This window comes from Augochlora pura, chromosome 4 (genome assembly GCF_028453695.1).
Source record: "Augochlora pura isolate Apur16 chromosome 4, APUR_v2.2.1, whole genome shotgun sequence".
Lineage (NCBI taxonomy): Eukaryota > Metazoa > Arthropoda > Insecta > Hymenoptera > Halictidae > Augochlora > Augochlora pura.
Window position 1 is genome coordinate 1,521,104 of NC_135775.1, and position 15,907 is coordinate 1,537,010.

The 15,907-nt window shown below is 46.7% G+C and overlaps 1 long non-coding RNA gene across 1 annotated transcript in view; it reads right to left on the bottom strand.

The window, feature by feature from the left end:
- LOC144469545 (uncharacterized) overlaps positions 1 to 15,031 on the bottom strand; it is a 106,345-nt gene extending 91,314 nt beyond the window's left edge. The window contains exon 1 of the long non-coding RNA XR_013494004.1: positions 14,513 to 15,031. This is a non-coding gene — a long non-coding RNA (uncharacterized LOC144469545). The remainder of the gene's footprint in view (positions 1 to 14,512) is intronic.
- Positions 15,032 to 15,907: the final 876 nt, after the last annotated feature.

Here is a 15,907-nt window from a genome sequence, read left to right on the forward strand (position 1 = left end):
ATCGAGACGAGGCTTCCTTTAACTCGAATCATCCTCCGCGAGCTTAAATTGCATTCTCCGCAGGCTCTTGATACGATGCTCTTGATATTTCCCAGAAATACCATAAGTTTGTAACATTCTGAGCTGCGTGCAAATATTAAAACAGCTATCTCGATATTCTTCGAAAACGTCCAATAAAGTACCTTCGATCTCGTTCAATTCTCGAGGTTATTTACAATTACTTCACAATCTTTATTTCCCCGTTATAGTCATCGCAGAAGTGTCCAACCTCGTCTTCCACCAAGGAGAAGTTTCCAACGCTGTTAATTCGATGGAAAAATCGCCGCGACTGGAATTCGAAAAGGGTGTCCGTAAGCGTGAATCCCGCGGCGCAATCGTCGACCTCGGTGCGATCGTTTTCGCGGCGGTTATGGTCGTTTGAACTTGCGCGGCCGATCGGCGCTCTAATTCGACAGCAACTGGAAAGAATTCCGAGATCGTTCGGCTCGTCGGAGTGTGACCGAGAAGGTTCGAGCGCTCGCCGACTTTCTACGCTAGAGTAATCGGCCCCTACGCGAATAAATCGAGCAGTCTCTCTCCCTCTCTCCTCCTCCTCTCTCCTCCTCCTCTCTCTAACTATCTCTCGGACACTCGGACTCTCGTTTTCAAGGGAGGCGCGGCCGAATACGGCCAACGAGCCCGACGCTCGTCGCCGCTCGGACTCCGGCAATTGCCGTGCCCGCGTTTCTTTTCGCCGGCGACTCGCTCTTTTTCACGCGAGCGGGCAACCCGCGAACGCTATTGCGGTTTCCGCGCCGGCGACATTGCCCGCAAATTCGAGCCGGGATCGGGGGGAAACGCGCCCGCTCGGTCGCGCCCTAATTTATGCCGCGGCCGCCTGCTGCTACCCGCTCGAAAATGATTTGTTAACGCTTCGCGAACCGGTTCGCCGGTTCTTGCAACTTTGACTCGCTAATAGGTCGAACGGGTTGCGTCACACCCGGCGACCCGAACGCGTTTACACGCTCCGCCTGGATGTCTTTCCTTCCGACGGGTTGCATCCACGACGCATCGTCGCGGACAGATTAAGCGTGGAAGCGAAGAGAGATTACTTTCGATGGAAATTCGATAATTATATGTGTTGAATATACATAGATGTAACTAAATTGCAAATCAATATTGTATGTTATAAACCTATAATAATATATAATAAATTTGTAATCTATAAAAATATGTAATAAATATATATTATAAAAATATAATAGCGCTAATTGCAGAGCGATGATCGAAATGACAGCCGGAAAATAATCTGTATTTTCCATATTAAAATTATTGTTAATATCACTGTAAATTCTCCAAAAATTGTTTCTCAACTATCGAAACAAAAGACGGACAATTTGGAGGCAAGAAAGAAATCCGTAAGAAATTAAAACGCGTCTCTATGTTACCCTTATTCCCTTCACCAATCGCCGGGCGGTGCACCGTCGCCGATTCAGATCATTACACGCGTATTCGTAGAAAATGTAATTAACTTGCCGATCACTTCTCCTATCGATCTAACCGGAGCGTGCCGAGTCGATCGGGAGGTCCCCCCCTCCACCCCCTGACTCTCCGGTCTCTGCGCATCGGTTACTCGGCCGAACGGAAAATAACGTTGAAAATGGCCGATCCCGTCGTTTCCGGCATCTCCGATTAGAAAACAAATGGAAGAGGATCGATCGATCGATCGGCGAGGCAGCGCGCGCGCGCGCGCGAGCGCGATGAAAAGAAAGGAACCGGCGGCGAACGGAGTGGCGTAAGAAAATTGATTGCCGGTAATAAAAGCTGATTGCGCGAATATCAATCGATCCACGTTCCAATTCAGACATTTATTTTGCCATGCAGCGCGGAGAAATTAGACGAAAAAGAGTGGCGGCCGCCGCGCCGATATAGGGGCGGTTAAACGTTCGATCGGAAACGATTACAGGCGTTTTACGGCGCGGCGGCGATTCCCCTTCTATACGCGCGTTCGAATCACTGGCTAATCTAGCGTTCGTTTGCGTTTCACCCGATTTGTAATTAAGCGCGTCACGTGACCAGCCACGTTAATCGTTCGCGCGGCTCTCGCAACAGAGAGAGAGAGAGAGAGAGAGAGAGAGAGAGAGGCAGAGAGAGGCCCCTGCCGCGGAGATTTTGATGTTGCGTACAGACTGTTAAATAAAATGAAAAAAATAAAATCCTAACCTACGAAAATAGAACCTGCATATCTTATACTAGACAATTTTCTCTCGACCATTACTTTCTCATAAATCATTACAACTACGATAATACAAGCTAGAACAGCAGAGATTATATCCAGTTAAAAAATGCTGGAGACTGCACAGATATCACAATAACAGTTGTTTCAAAAATTAAGAGAAAATTGACATATTATTATTGGCCGTGATTTCCATCTAAGGGATTAATCTGGCATATTTAAAGAGGAGGAAGCTTCTTCCTCAGTCGTACGCTTCGTTTCTTTGCTCGAAGACGACGAGCCCGTCATCCTTCACGTCGAATGAGCGACGGTCCGCCTGGTCACCACCTGATAAATCTAGTTAATTGGAAAGACGGCCGCGGCCGGTTGTTTAAAACATCGAAAGCAGCCGGCCGGGGTAACGCTCTAATCCGCGGCGCAACGGGGCGACCTTCGATCGCCGAAGAAACCGGAAGATCGAGTCGCCTCTCCGGTCCGGTGCGCCCGAGAAGCGGACCAACAACCGGGCGACTCTCTTCATGGCCCTCGTAAACGCCAATTACAATAATTACGATAACCATGGCGCCTGCCCGGCCGCAATGGACGCCGGTAAACTCCCCTGGGCCGCGTCGGCTAGTTAGAACGCGCGCGAGCGCGTCTCGCGGTTCTTTAGTTTATTAATCACGCTGCTTAATTAATATTCCGGGGTGTACCGAGGGTAACGATTAGCCCGGCCGGGCGTGGCCGGGTCCAGTTACCCGGGCTTTCGCGCGCCTTTAACAAACGACCTTCCGGGGCGCCCTTCCGAGTTTCAATTTACCTACCCCATCGGCGATCGGTCTTTGTCATTCGCGATGCTCGTTCAAGTGCTCGCGATACCGAGCTAATATCAACGATACCGAGCTAATATCAACGATACCGAGCTAATATCAACGATACCGAGCTTAATATCAACGATACCGAGCTTAATATCAAGGATAACTATTATTCCTAAACTAGAGCACCGGCCAAATAAATAGCAATAATTATTGGGTGAACGTTAATTGTTACTTTATCGTGGGTACTGATAATTGTTATAAATTGGTGCGGTCGTCTTTGCATAAATTTGGATATTAATAATTTCATAAATTAGAATATTGATAATCACATAAATAGAGATATTAATAATCAAATAAATTTGAATTATTAGAAATTATTAGAAATTATTAGAAAATAGAATATTGATAATTACATAAATGGGAATATTAATAATAAAATAAATTAGAATATTGATAATCGCATAAATGAGAATATTAACAATCAAATAAATTAGAACGATAACCCTGGCATAACTGTGAATGTTATAGTAATATAAATTACAGTATTAATACCTACATAAATCAGAATATTAATAATAAAACAAATCTATCTGTCAATCCCTACCCGTCTTATTTAATTATGTAAGAATATCCAACAATTTAACCGATTGGTTCGACGGTGCGCCGCGGTGCGGCGGTGTTCCGCCTCGAAATGGCTGCCGGGTAGCATCGTTTATTTACCCGCGATTGTTATCGGGCGACCGGTATATTCGATCACCGGTGTCCGGGGCAGTTCTCGTTCCCCCCGAGAGAGATCTGTTCCCCAGGTGGAAACCCAATTGAATTAGTTTACGTGCGGATAGATCTCGAGTCGTGGATCGATATCGATCCGTATTCGTAAATCGCGCGTTCGCTGAAAACGAACTCTTTCGCTGTTACTCGAACGCGACGGGGCAGACATCTTCCCGTAATTATCAATATTTATTTTTATATAATTATTGACGCGAAACACCACCGGCAAAATGGAAAATCATAGCCGGGAAATTTTCTCTCCGGACCGAAGACTCTCCCTCCCCCTCTCTCTCTCTCTCTGTCTTTTGCGAATTTATTGGCGTGGGTGTTCGAAACCCCGCGGAATGCTCTTCTTAATTTCCCTCTTTATTGCGGCCCGATGAAAAATCCTCTAACAGAGGTTTCACTCGATAGAACCGTCCGGCGGTTAAAGGTTAATTAAATCGACGCGATAAAGGCTTCGCCTCGAGAGTTGCGTATCGAGACGAATCCGTTGACTGAAAGGTTAATCGAATCGACGCGATCGACGCTCTGCTCCAGAAAATACAGTTTGCACTCGTCGCGACGGGATGAAATCGCTCGAAATCGCTCGACCGTGAAACGAACGATCGACGGGGACGTTTTATGTCACAATTGGACGATTTTATGCATTTCAAAATCGAACGATAAAAATCGCTGCTATCGCTAATAATCTCTGTTATATTTATATTAAATTATATTATATTATATTGTATATTACTGTATATAGCATCGTTATTTTTTATTTTTCTTTGTTATTTTAAATAGTAGGAGAATTGAAGGCAATTAAGGGGCAGAAAATGCCAAGACGTTTTCTATGCGCATACATCGTCGCAGATGCCGGGTCAATCTGACCCGGGGTTCGCCCCGCGAAGGTTAACAGCCGGTAAACGAGGGAAACCCGACCCGTAATCGGAACTCTGTCGCGAAGGCCCCGTGTATCGGTTATCGGGGCGAGTTACAGGCCCCAACTACCCGTGACTAAATGCCACCGAGCAGCAAAATCCGTACACGTTTAATCAGAATTCGATCTACGTCTTTTAACCCCCTCACTTCTCGTAGCCATTTCCTGCTACAAATCTAAAATCAGCTTCTAGTATTTCCATTTTATAAATTCATTTCATGTAATATACTGCACGCTATATCACGATTTTTCTTACATTTTCATTCAAACGTCACTTTCCACTTTTATCACGATTTTATTTTATCATGATTTTATTCACAGAAAAATCAGCTCTGCAATTATTCGCATCGCTGTATTAACCCCTAACCAACAAAATATTGAGTTGTCGTTAAAAAAGTCTAACAAGAATTAATTTCCAATAAATGACTGACAAAATATCGTATTTTTCTCGAGCTGGCGTTCACCGACTATTCGCCGAGAATCCGCCGTATCGCGTAGCCGGCCGAACCAGCTCTAATTGGTATCGGATAATAGACGCGCGGCCGCCGGTTATCTTATCAGTTAATACGCGAACAATGTTCGCGGTATCGCGGCGACGTCGGGCGAAACCGAGTCCGCGTAATTCGGTTTTAACGCGTATCCCTGTAATCGCGCGGGCCCGTTATCGAGCAACAAGCGGAATACGAGAAGGGAGCCCCGACCAGGTATGTGTTCTCTCGGCGAGGTGTCGAGGAGGGGGTGGGGGTCGCAGGGGAAATCGTCGGGAACGAACGAACGGAGCTGCGCCGGCGGCGGGGCCCCGCTAACGGAAAAAATGTTCGCGCGTTAACGACGATACTCTCGCCAGATTCATGTTTCCTGGTTTGTCTAACGAGACACGCGGCGGCCTTTCTCTCTCTCTCTCTCTTTCTATCTCTTACTCTGTCTTGCTCGCGTGCGCGCACTCTCGCTAGGAAGAGAGATAAATCCACGGATAGTTCTTTCATTCTGACCCCGGGACTCTACTTAAAGAGCACCTTATGCACTCGACACCGTCGGGAGAGTTCACGGTTTTACGCGGCGGCGCGCGGGTCAGTTTATGGCGAAAGAATTATTTTATTACCTCGGGAACCACGCGATCCCTCCCCCTCCTTCTCTCTCTCTCTATCTCTTTGCACCTAAGAAATGTTTCTGCGGTCAGATCGCTCGACGCGATACGCACCGATTTTTGTCAAAAACAGATCTCTGCGCGCTCGTGGGAGACTCGGAAACGACCACTGTCCTCGACACCGTCGCCTCTCTCTCTCATATTTTTATCCTTTGCTTTCATGTGGACAGTTCGTTTAATACTGAGTTTCTATGGCTGGACGAACAGGAAGCTCGAACTGTGAAGTCTATGGGTGATAGGTAACGGATTAGGGTCACACTTAAAACGCTGTAACTTCGCGAGAAAAAATCGCAGCGACGTGTCCCTTTTTTTAAATTAAAGAGGAAGGATCGCTCTTTAATGTGCAGAAAACGGCATCGCTAAAAAAAATTTATCAACCTCCCCGCAATTTTTCAAACTTTCAGTTCGTCGCGCTTGACAATCTTCGCTTTAAAAAACAGGGTTTTATATTTAAAAAATTACAATAATCAGGATACTGAGAATATATAATCCAAAGATACTATTTTAAAGTAGAGCTTCCAAGCTTTAATTTAAAAAAAGTATCATCGTTTTACCACGATTTTTCGCGCAGTTATCTACGATCAAAGTTGCCCAATATCCTTGCGAAGTGAATTTCTACGGTGTAGCTTTTTCCGAGCGGTGTACGATATCGCGCGTGTTTTAGGTGCCTTCTGGCCCATAGAGCATCGCGGCGGCGTCGGCACGATCGACAGGAAGGCTGAAGAAAGGCCGCCAGGTGGGCCCGAATAAAAGGCAGCTACGCTGGGAGCGTCTCCGCGCGATAGCTGGCGCACACAATGTGGCTCTCGGCATTGAGCATTATATGCGTAATTTACGAAGGTTATTTACTATACAATTAGATATCCCCGCGTCACGTATTACTCGCGCAGGAAAGAGAGAAAGAAAGACGCTCCTCTCTATCTATCTATCTTTTTATTTCTTTTCTATCTCGCGCTATCGCATGATAATAGTCCCCCCGGTGGCTCGCGCGAACGCAGCGTCCCGCGCGTCAGTCGCCGAGAAATCCTTCAGTTTTTCTACGGCGGGGCACCGCGCGGCCTAGGCATAATATACGATACGCGCGCGGTGTAACGAGGTATGTAATGGGTAATAATGCGTAATGATATAATGCGCGGATTCCGCGACGCGCGTCCGCTATAACAAACATTGTTAGCCGGGGATGCTGGACCGTAAAACGGTCCCCGGTTCCTCGTGGCTCAAACCACCCCCCACCCCTCGACTCCCCCAGAGTCGATGGTGTTACGCTCCTGTCGTAATGCAAGACAGTCCTAAGAATAAAAAAAGACGATCCGGAGTCCCTAATTCGACGTAGAAATAAAATAATTAAGACAAATTTTCAGACGCTGCTGTAATTTTGGCTTCTACGGCATTTGTTTAAATAAATATACGTTAAAAGGAAAAATCATTTATTTAATTATAATTTGTTGTATTAAAATAGATTATATAAGCGTAGAAATGTAATAAAATTTTGATTTAGTATAAAATGTTAGATACGCGATTGAAATAGTGAATATGTAAATTATATTCTCCGCGCTCGCCGCTGCGCCGCCTGGATTATATCAGCCAGCTTTATGGCAGCCTGCCGAAGCGCGCGGATCCGATCAATTTAATCCCGAGAGTTCGTCTGCGCAGCCGAGATTTTCTGTCTATAAAACCTCGAATTACGACGGCCGTGCTTTTAAGGTTATTTTAAGGTACGGTAAATTCTCAGAAATCGTCCGGCAGCATATAAACAAAGATCGGCGATTAAATAAGATTAACCACGACCTTGACCTTCCTCAAAGACATCATAGCTTTAAAAAATGTTTGCTTTGATATAATAATTAAAATACAATTAAAATCGAATTTATTTATATTTCCGCAAAAAAGCGCAATCGTAGATCATTTGATCCAGGGCCAATTGAATCTCGATTCATCAAATCCTCAGCGAGTCACCCGATGACAAAGTGTTAACAGAAAGGCTTTAAACTTCTGAATCACCAGGTTTTCCATTATCGAGATGATACTGGTCCGATAACGCATTCATTACCGCGATGAATCGCGGTATCGTTCTCTATCTCTCCAACTCCGCGTCGCGCAATAACGAAACGCTATCCGCGAGCATCTTGTTCTTTAAAGAGCCGCGAAAAATCCAGTCGCACCGTGCAAACACCTTCCAGCGAGCGCAAACACGATCCTTATCGTACGCGTACTGGACACGCTGCGAAAAGAAATTCTCGAACATGGCGACCCTATTCCACTGACCCACTATCCTTTCAACGCGATTCCGTGCACGGGCAAACTCCCCGGGACCCTCTACGAGGGCACGTCAAACACATTTTTCAAAAACGTTTGAAACCGGCGAATTGCGATCATGAATCTTCAACGAGCTGTTTCTCCTTTTGCGAGCAGTCTTCTGTGCTGCGTTGTAAAACGTTTGAGAAATAAGGAGTTATTTGTAATTTTAATAATCTCTCGAAAATTCTAATTTATTTTCTGTATTTGCTATATTTCTGTATTTCTATTTGTCGATATTTCTATATTTTAAAAGTTCTATAGTTCTAGATTTCTATAGCAAGGTTAGGATAAAAGAGGCGTCTGACCATGGCACGCCAATTCTACTTATCGCCATCCCTAAGTTTTCCTCGAAAATTCCGTCTTAACTGAACAAACGTTACTCTCCTTTTTCTCGACTAATTTTTCCTTGTCGAATATCCCTAATTATACCATAATTCAGTGACCACCCTGTATATGAAACTCTCTGTTAGGAGATAGCAATGATTACTTATCTTAGAAATCCCCACATTGTTAATATTGTACTCATCGAGAATGATACATGCACCAGAACAATAAAGCCCACTAAACAACCTATTATCAGCAATAACAATGATTAAAAATCCTTCTAAAAAATCGCAATGTAATTTTCATTAAAAATCGTTCAAATCGATCGTGCCTCGGCGAATTTGAAGCGGTTTGCGGCGGACCGTAACAAAGAATGGCCGGGACCGTCGACAATGCGGTTCGAAAAGTTCGCAGGGACACGTGGTTGCGCAACGAACAGAGAGAAACCCGCGGCCAAAACCTTCCGCGGCGTAACATTGACTTTTTCAAGTGTAATTGGCCGGCTCCGCGCTCCGATTACTAATCGACGCCGCGGTGAACGTGACACACATTCGATTTTAACCTCGACGCGAGCCGCCCGTCGGGTGCACGCGCGTTCACGCCTCTACACGCCGGGCCATTGTCCGACAAAGAAACAAACGACAGGAGCAACGGAATTTTCACAGTTCACAATTCATTTAGCGAGTGTTTTGTTCGAAGAATTCTTCGCCGTTTATTCGAATAATTCGTCGTATTTTGTTCAAAGAATTCTTCGCTATTTATTCGAATAAATCCGTCGTCTTTTAATCGAAGCGAACGAAGAAATAATCGTGCGAGCGAGCAAGAGGGAAGGAGAGGAAAAGCCGGCTGGAAAATCGCGGCCGTTGCCCGGCGCGGCCTGAAATCGCCGGGATTCGAGGAAAAGGTTCCCGGGCGTTGCGTCGCGGCCGACAGGCTTTTTCCTTCGACGCTACAACGACTATTAAGGTCACTACCGCCTGGCCGGCTTTTTAGCGCCGTCTTCTTCGGAAATTCAATCGAACCCGGGCCGTGTCTATTACTCGTTACAATCATAATGGCCGCGGGGCCCCTCGGGGGGGGGGGGGGACGAACAGGCTCAACAACTTTCCTTCTGATGATCTTTTTCCATGGCGATCGTGCTTAGGAAAGTCGTGTTATTGTTACGCAACGAGCTGATAGCGGAGAGCCTCCGCCGTTCTCGCAGAGTTTAATTGGATCCAGTTAGATACTATCCTTTCCGTCTCTCTAGCCGGATTACCGATCTCCAATTTTCTTTCCGATTTCACGCTACCGGAATATCATTGTGCCAACAGTTACCGATAATTATTCCGTACCCTCGTCACTATGAACTAAAGATTACGATGCTACTGTTATTAAACTGCCGAGAGCCTCGTGGAAAATAAAAGTTGTTAGGATTGTTAGCAAGTGTGTTGAATGCTATATCTGTCCTTTCTTCGGTGATTAATTAATTTATTAAACCTTTATGGTTGTATTAAGTTTATACGCAGGTGTTGTGCTTGTCGGTTTCAATTTTCGTTGAATAAATAATAATTTGTAATATGCAATAATAAAATTGACAAACAGAATCTAGATAATGTGATAATTATATAAATAAATTGTATATATCTTCACGATTTATTTTCAAAGTCTCCACCGAGGAAACAGTCGAGATATATTTTAAACAGCCCTCGAAAAGCTCGCTGCGAACGCATTTTCTCGTACGCCTCCCGTTCGTAAATTACGGAATCGCGGAATGCGCCAGTTAAGATTTCCATAGACGCTCGATTTAATATACTACAGTCCGATAAACGCTCGATCATAGCAAGCTACGGAGATCGAGCCGAAACTGTGCTCGATCGCGCGAAGGGGATTTCTAATAGCGGAGAGCCTGAAAATCATTCGCGGAAAGTGAACGGATCAATGAGCCGTGGTACACGCGGTGTGGTATCGCCCCGCGCGAGAAAAAAAAAAGAAAAAGTCGGAAACTTCGAAGAAAGCCGCGTATCGTAGAGACACCGTCGAAAGGTCAACGAAGATCGATCGAATATCACGATATATTAATTAACTTCTGTCCGCCGCGTGTATCTACGAATCTGATACGGTAATCGCGGTCTGCGATCGTTCGAGAGTCATCGAAATGTTGCATTTATCTCGCGCGCGTACAGTCGGCGCAGAAAGTAACTAGATCAATTATAAATTCAATGTGAATATAGATCGGTTATAAATTTAATATGAATCTATATATCAATTATAAATTTAATATAGATTTGGACCAATCGTAAACTCAATATGAACATAGACCAATCGTAAATTTAAAATAAAAATACAATATAAATTCGATTATAAAAGTTATAAAAATTATTATTCCGTGTTAAAACGAACATCTTCCACACCCATCATATACAGCAGTACATAAAGCGATATCGTGATTCGCTTTCGAGCAATATCGTTCCAAACACCGTGGCATCCTGTCTCCGTACTCGAGCGAATAACTATAATATAAAATCTAGAACACATTGTTGATAACCGTGGCCCGCGTAACGATAGGCGAGAGAGAGAGCATCTCCGTAAGAATCCGGATTTGCAAAACCAGTCCGGAGCCCGTGTATTAACAGTTAATAATAGCAACGCATAATTGCGATGTTCTAATATCGGAAGGGGGCCGCCTCGCAAAAAAATCATGCCGCGGGAATACACGGCGCGAGCATGTTGGGCCGATTACGCCGGGGAGGATATACGATACAAGACGGCCGATCCGGCCGCAAAAATATCGTACCGCCACGAAACACCTATAACAATCAACTTCTTTTTAATTGATACCGAGAAGCTCGCAATTATCCCCTACGAATAGGCGGAACGGTCCGCAGGGGCGGCGGGGATGGATAATCGGTCATGTAGGTTCGATTACGAGAGTTAAACTGTTTCCTTATTTCGTGTATCGGAATCTTCCTTTATGAGCGTCCGGTGGAAACGAGCACGAGCACCCTATCATACTGTGTTGCGCAGAAGAAACGCTATACATCGCCGGTTAGTACGTGTACCAGTTGAGAGAGGCACGAACTTTCACGGACCCGAGACTCTGCGAGGATCTTGCGGTAGTAAGGATTCGAATTTTGGTATTTGGATCGCAGCGATGTAGTTCCTGGGAGACTGGATTTTGGATATGGTAGACTAAAATAAAGGGTTTGGGGGTTTTGGACCCCCTTTTAAATGAAATTCTCGGTGCCCAAAGTCTCAGCAAAGAAAACTGTTCAGCGCAAAGAACTCTGATCGCGGGGCTCCTCCAGCGCCAAAATCTCTCGGCGCAAAAACCCTCGTCGCGCCGAACTCTCAGCGCGCGAAGCTCTCAACCTTTCTTCCCACACCGAGATATGTCCGCGCGAAGAACTCGGAGCGCATCGACCACTCCTATATCGCCGAACTCACGGGTCACCGACCTCCCAAGCACCGAGAGAGAAAGATCGCGCGGCGGTCCCCCGGAGCTCGGCTTCGACAGAAGTCCCAAAACCCGAAACGCCGATTACTCCGAGTACCGGTATTCGTACATATCTATACCGTGGCGACCGGGCCGGTACGCAGCAAGACTCTACCAGCAGAGTCTTCGGCGAGTATTAATATTCCGGAGTACCGGTACTCGGGACCGTCTCCGTTCCGCAGAAACTACAATGAAAAAAAAAAGTGGGTCCCGGGGAAGAGAGTTTCGAGGGGCCGTGCGGCGGAGGCACGTACCGCGGCCGGGGGATCTTCGAAGATAAATTTCGACGTTGATCAACGCGATCCTCGTCCGCAGGGCGGAACGCTAACGGTAAGGGACCGGGGAAAGGGCCGAAAAAAGCAGACAACGAAAGAAGACGTGGGCAGAGGATGGAGCGAGGGGGCACGCCGGGCTCGGGTCGACTCCGCCGGAGATGCATCTTTCTCGGGCGCCGATTCTCTGGCTTACAGTCGAAGGGTTAGAATTAGCATAAAGCGGATTTTCCTCTGTGTGAAAAATCGAGGATTTTATTTGTTAACCTCGGTATTGTTCGCAGAATAGATTTAGTGTTAAGACGATTTAGAGTTCGCTTGAATTATAATTTATTCCTTTATTAATTTCGGACATATTTGGACACAGATTATCTCTGAACAGGTAACGCATCTTTCTATGGCATAAGAATTGTCTTAGTTAATTATAATATACTAAATGATAATAATAATAATATACTAAATATTTGGAATCGCGATCGGCGAAAGATGACCGAGTCTTCCCCGATTGGTCGACGATAAAAAAGGCTTAGGATAAAGAATATCGAGTGGTAGAATTACCGTCACGTTTTTCTAGCAGCGAAACGGCCACTCAGCGTGTTCCAGGTAATGGAACGTGTCGCGTTGATGCGCAAACAGTCGAAAATAAATCGCCGCGATTCAAACGGGGGGTGGGGGGGGGGGGGGGGGGGGGGGGTCGAAACAATGCGAAATGCACGCGAGAACGAGTCCCGGAGCCGCGGCGCGCAACGTTCACTCCATTTTTCACGGCAGAGTACCGCGAACTCGGTCGGATAGTGGTTCCAGGAATGGTACCTGGGACACTTAACGCCCGGAGTCAATTGCACAATGAATTACAAGCCTGGAATTTCGTTCTAACCGGGGACGATTGTTTAAAGGTGGCGAGATGGAATTCGTGCCGCGGCGTGGCCCTTCGGTTAACCCTTTACCGTACTTTACACTTTATCGATCGAGATCTTTAGTAACAAGCTATTAAGCACGAATATTCATCCGTTCCTTTAGGTAGAAGTCAAATTTTATTCTCTATTGTCATCAATATTTAAACATTCGAGCAGATGCAAGCACGCAATACAATAATAAAATTTCTTTGTCTTCTAATAAATTAGCGCGATTGATAATAATTTAATCACGGCAATTTTAAAGAAAGTATTTTCAATGGTGCTTTGGTGTCTCTGGAACGCAAAGGGTTAACGATTGTCGAGAAAGCACAGGAAACGTGTTTTATCGACGCGGTAAACTGTGCCCGCGTTACGAATTAGATCGTGGATCATCGTGGGTTTACGGCACTACGGAAACGCGAGTAAATTTGTATGTTAACAGACGTTAATGGCGCTTTGATCGTTCCCCTTTAATGGCTGATTAGAAGGCCCCGGTCGGAAACAAATAATTTTCCTTTATTCGAAGTTTAATAAGATCGGGATTTCCTGGGCCCTCGGATGCAGTAAACTATTCCGAGCGGCGTCCGCTCGCTTCTTAAATGGCACTAGACTACTTAAAACCCGTGCTTTACTGCCGAATAAAATACAAACTCGTAATCCCGGACGAGCCACGATACATGGATCGATTAATGCCGCGAGGAAGGGCCCCGCCGGCGCAAGAGGGGAATTATTACGAACGCTAATTGTTGGTCCCGTTAATGGTGCCAATTCTGCCTAACACCTGCGCCTTTATTGGACGATAAAACAGATGCTCGTAATATCGGCGAATTGGGATAAACGATTGATTGATACCGGCGCGACGAAGAAGGGCCCCCACCAGCACGGCGAAATATTCTACCCGGTGCTCGCCATTTGCCCTCGTAAACAGTGCGCCTGTTCCTCTTAAATGCTGCGCTTTATTGCACGATAAAATACAAGCTCGTAATATCGACGAATTAGCACGCTAATGACCCGCTACCACGGCGCACGCGAATTATTTCCAATGCTAACACCGTTGACCTCGGAAAATGCTACTTATTGCAACGTTTACGTTCTACTCGCTGGATAAAACGTGCGCGCGACGAGACAGAAGCTGGCGAGCAAACGGCGAATCGCGGAGACGTATGACCGATATCCGGAATACGACGGGAGAGAAACGACAGCTACCGAATAAATTCCGCGACGGCGAGTGGTTACGGCGCGACGTTACACGAGCAGAAAGCGTTCCCTTTCGAAGGAAAGCGACGTTCCCTAGGCGGAGAGGAGGCCGAACGATTCGCGGCCCTGCGGTACGAGAAGGTCCGCTGGTCGAGCGAGTCTCCTCGAAAGGTATGCCCTACGAAACTTTCCACTCACCTGCCGCCGCTGCCGCGCGATCCAGAACGTGATGGTGGTGGTGGTGGTGGTGGTGGCGGTGATGATGGTGGTGGTGGTGGTGATGGTGGTGGTGGTGGACGAGGGTCGCCGCGAGGCACGTCCGCTTGCAAACTAATTTTTGTTTTCCCCACTGGTAACTCCACTGTGTAGTTGGCACTGTATTACCGTATATACATGCGGCATGCACGTATATACTCGACGCAGTCGTTTGCAGTCGCGCACGTACGCGCGCGATATCGCCCGTGTATGCGTGTATATTATACAGAGAGACGCGGATATATGGATATCCGTACGCGCGCCTACGTGCGGCCAGGTATACCGGTCGGTTCCGCGGCAATTAGCGTACAGACGGGGTCCACGAGGAGAGCTCCGAACGTAGTAGCACGTGAACCACTTTTTCGGGGGGGAAACAGCCGCGAGAAGGCCGGTCGCCGGGCTCCCGCGAGAGAGACAGAGAGAGAGATAGAGAAAGAGAGAGAGAGGGGAGAGGGTTAGGACGGTTTTGGGCGGGCGGGAGGGGACGACGCGAGATACGAATAATCGAGAAACGGGGGAGGAAAAAAGGTGGACGACTGGCCCTGCTCTGACACAGATCACTGACCAATTCCGCTGGAGGACTGACGCGATACTGACTCGACGTCGCATCTGGCGAGGAGCGCGACAACCGGCTTCGCGGGCTTCGGTTACACTCGAGCGAGATCGGCGGGACTCGGCCAGCGCGAACCTGTAGCCCCGCACAGCAGAGACCAGCGCGCGGGGACTCGCGAGCGCCGGTGTATAGACGAGCGCGGCACGGCGAGAGAGTGTGTGCGACGGAGAGACACCGGCACACCGGCTACAGTACGTCAAGGTAAGTAACGTGCGCGAAGGTATAGGTACGCCCACGCAATTTAGGCCCCCCGACGATAATGAAGAACTCCGCCGTACCCCCTTTACGTGAGCGTGCATTATGGCCGCGCGGGATGCGACCGACGTTACTCTATCGCGAGAGAGAAGCGAAACGACCTGGCACGGTTTTCCTCGCGGAATTTTTAACGACGAATTCGACGGGATTTGCAAGAAGCTGTGCGAGTGACGTAATTAGACTTTCGGGGAGGACATCGCTGTCTTCGACTATAGCCAGATTAGTGGACAGCTACTTTTGTCTAAATGTGAAATGCAGCACAATTTTCAAAAAATTGAAAGACATTCGACGTGCAAAAACAAGTCGTAAAAATAATAAGGAATAATAAAGAATAAGTCGTAAAATAATACTTTCGTATTTATGGCGAGAAGTGGAATTGGTGTGTCATGGTCAGGTTATGTCAGATATTATATCAGTACGTTTCCAGAAGCATTGACGGATATTCACGGATCGAACCGCGTCTGACAACG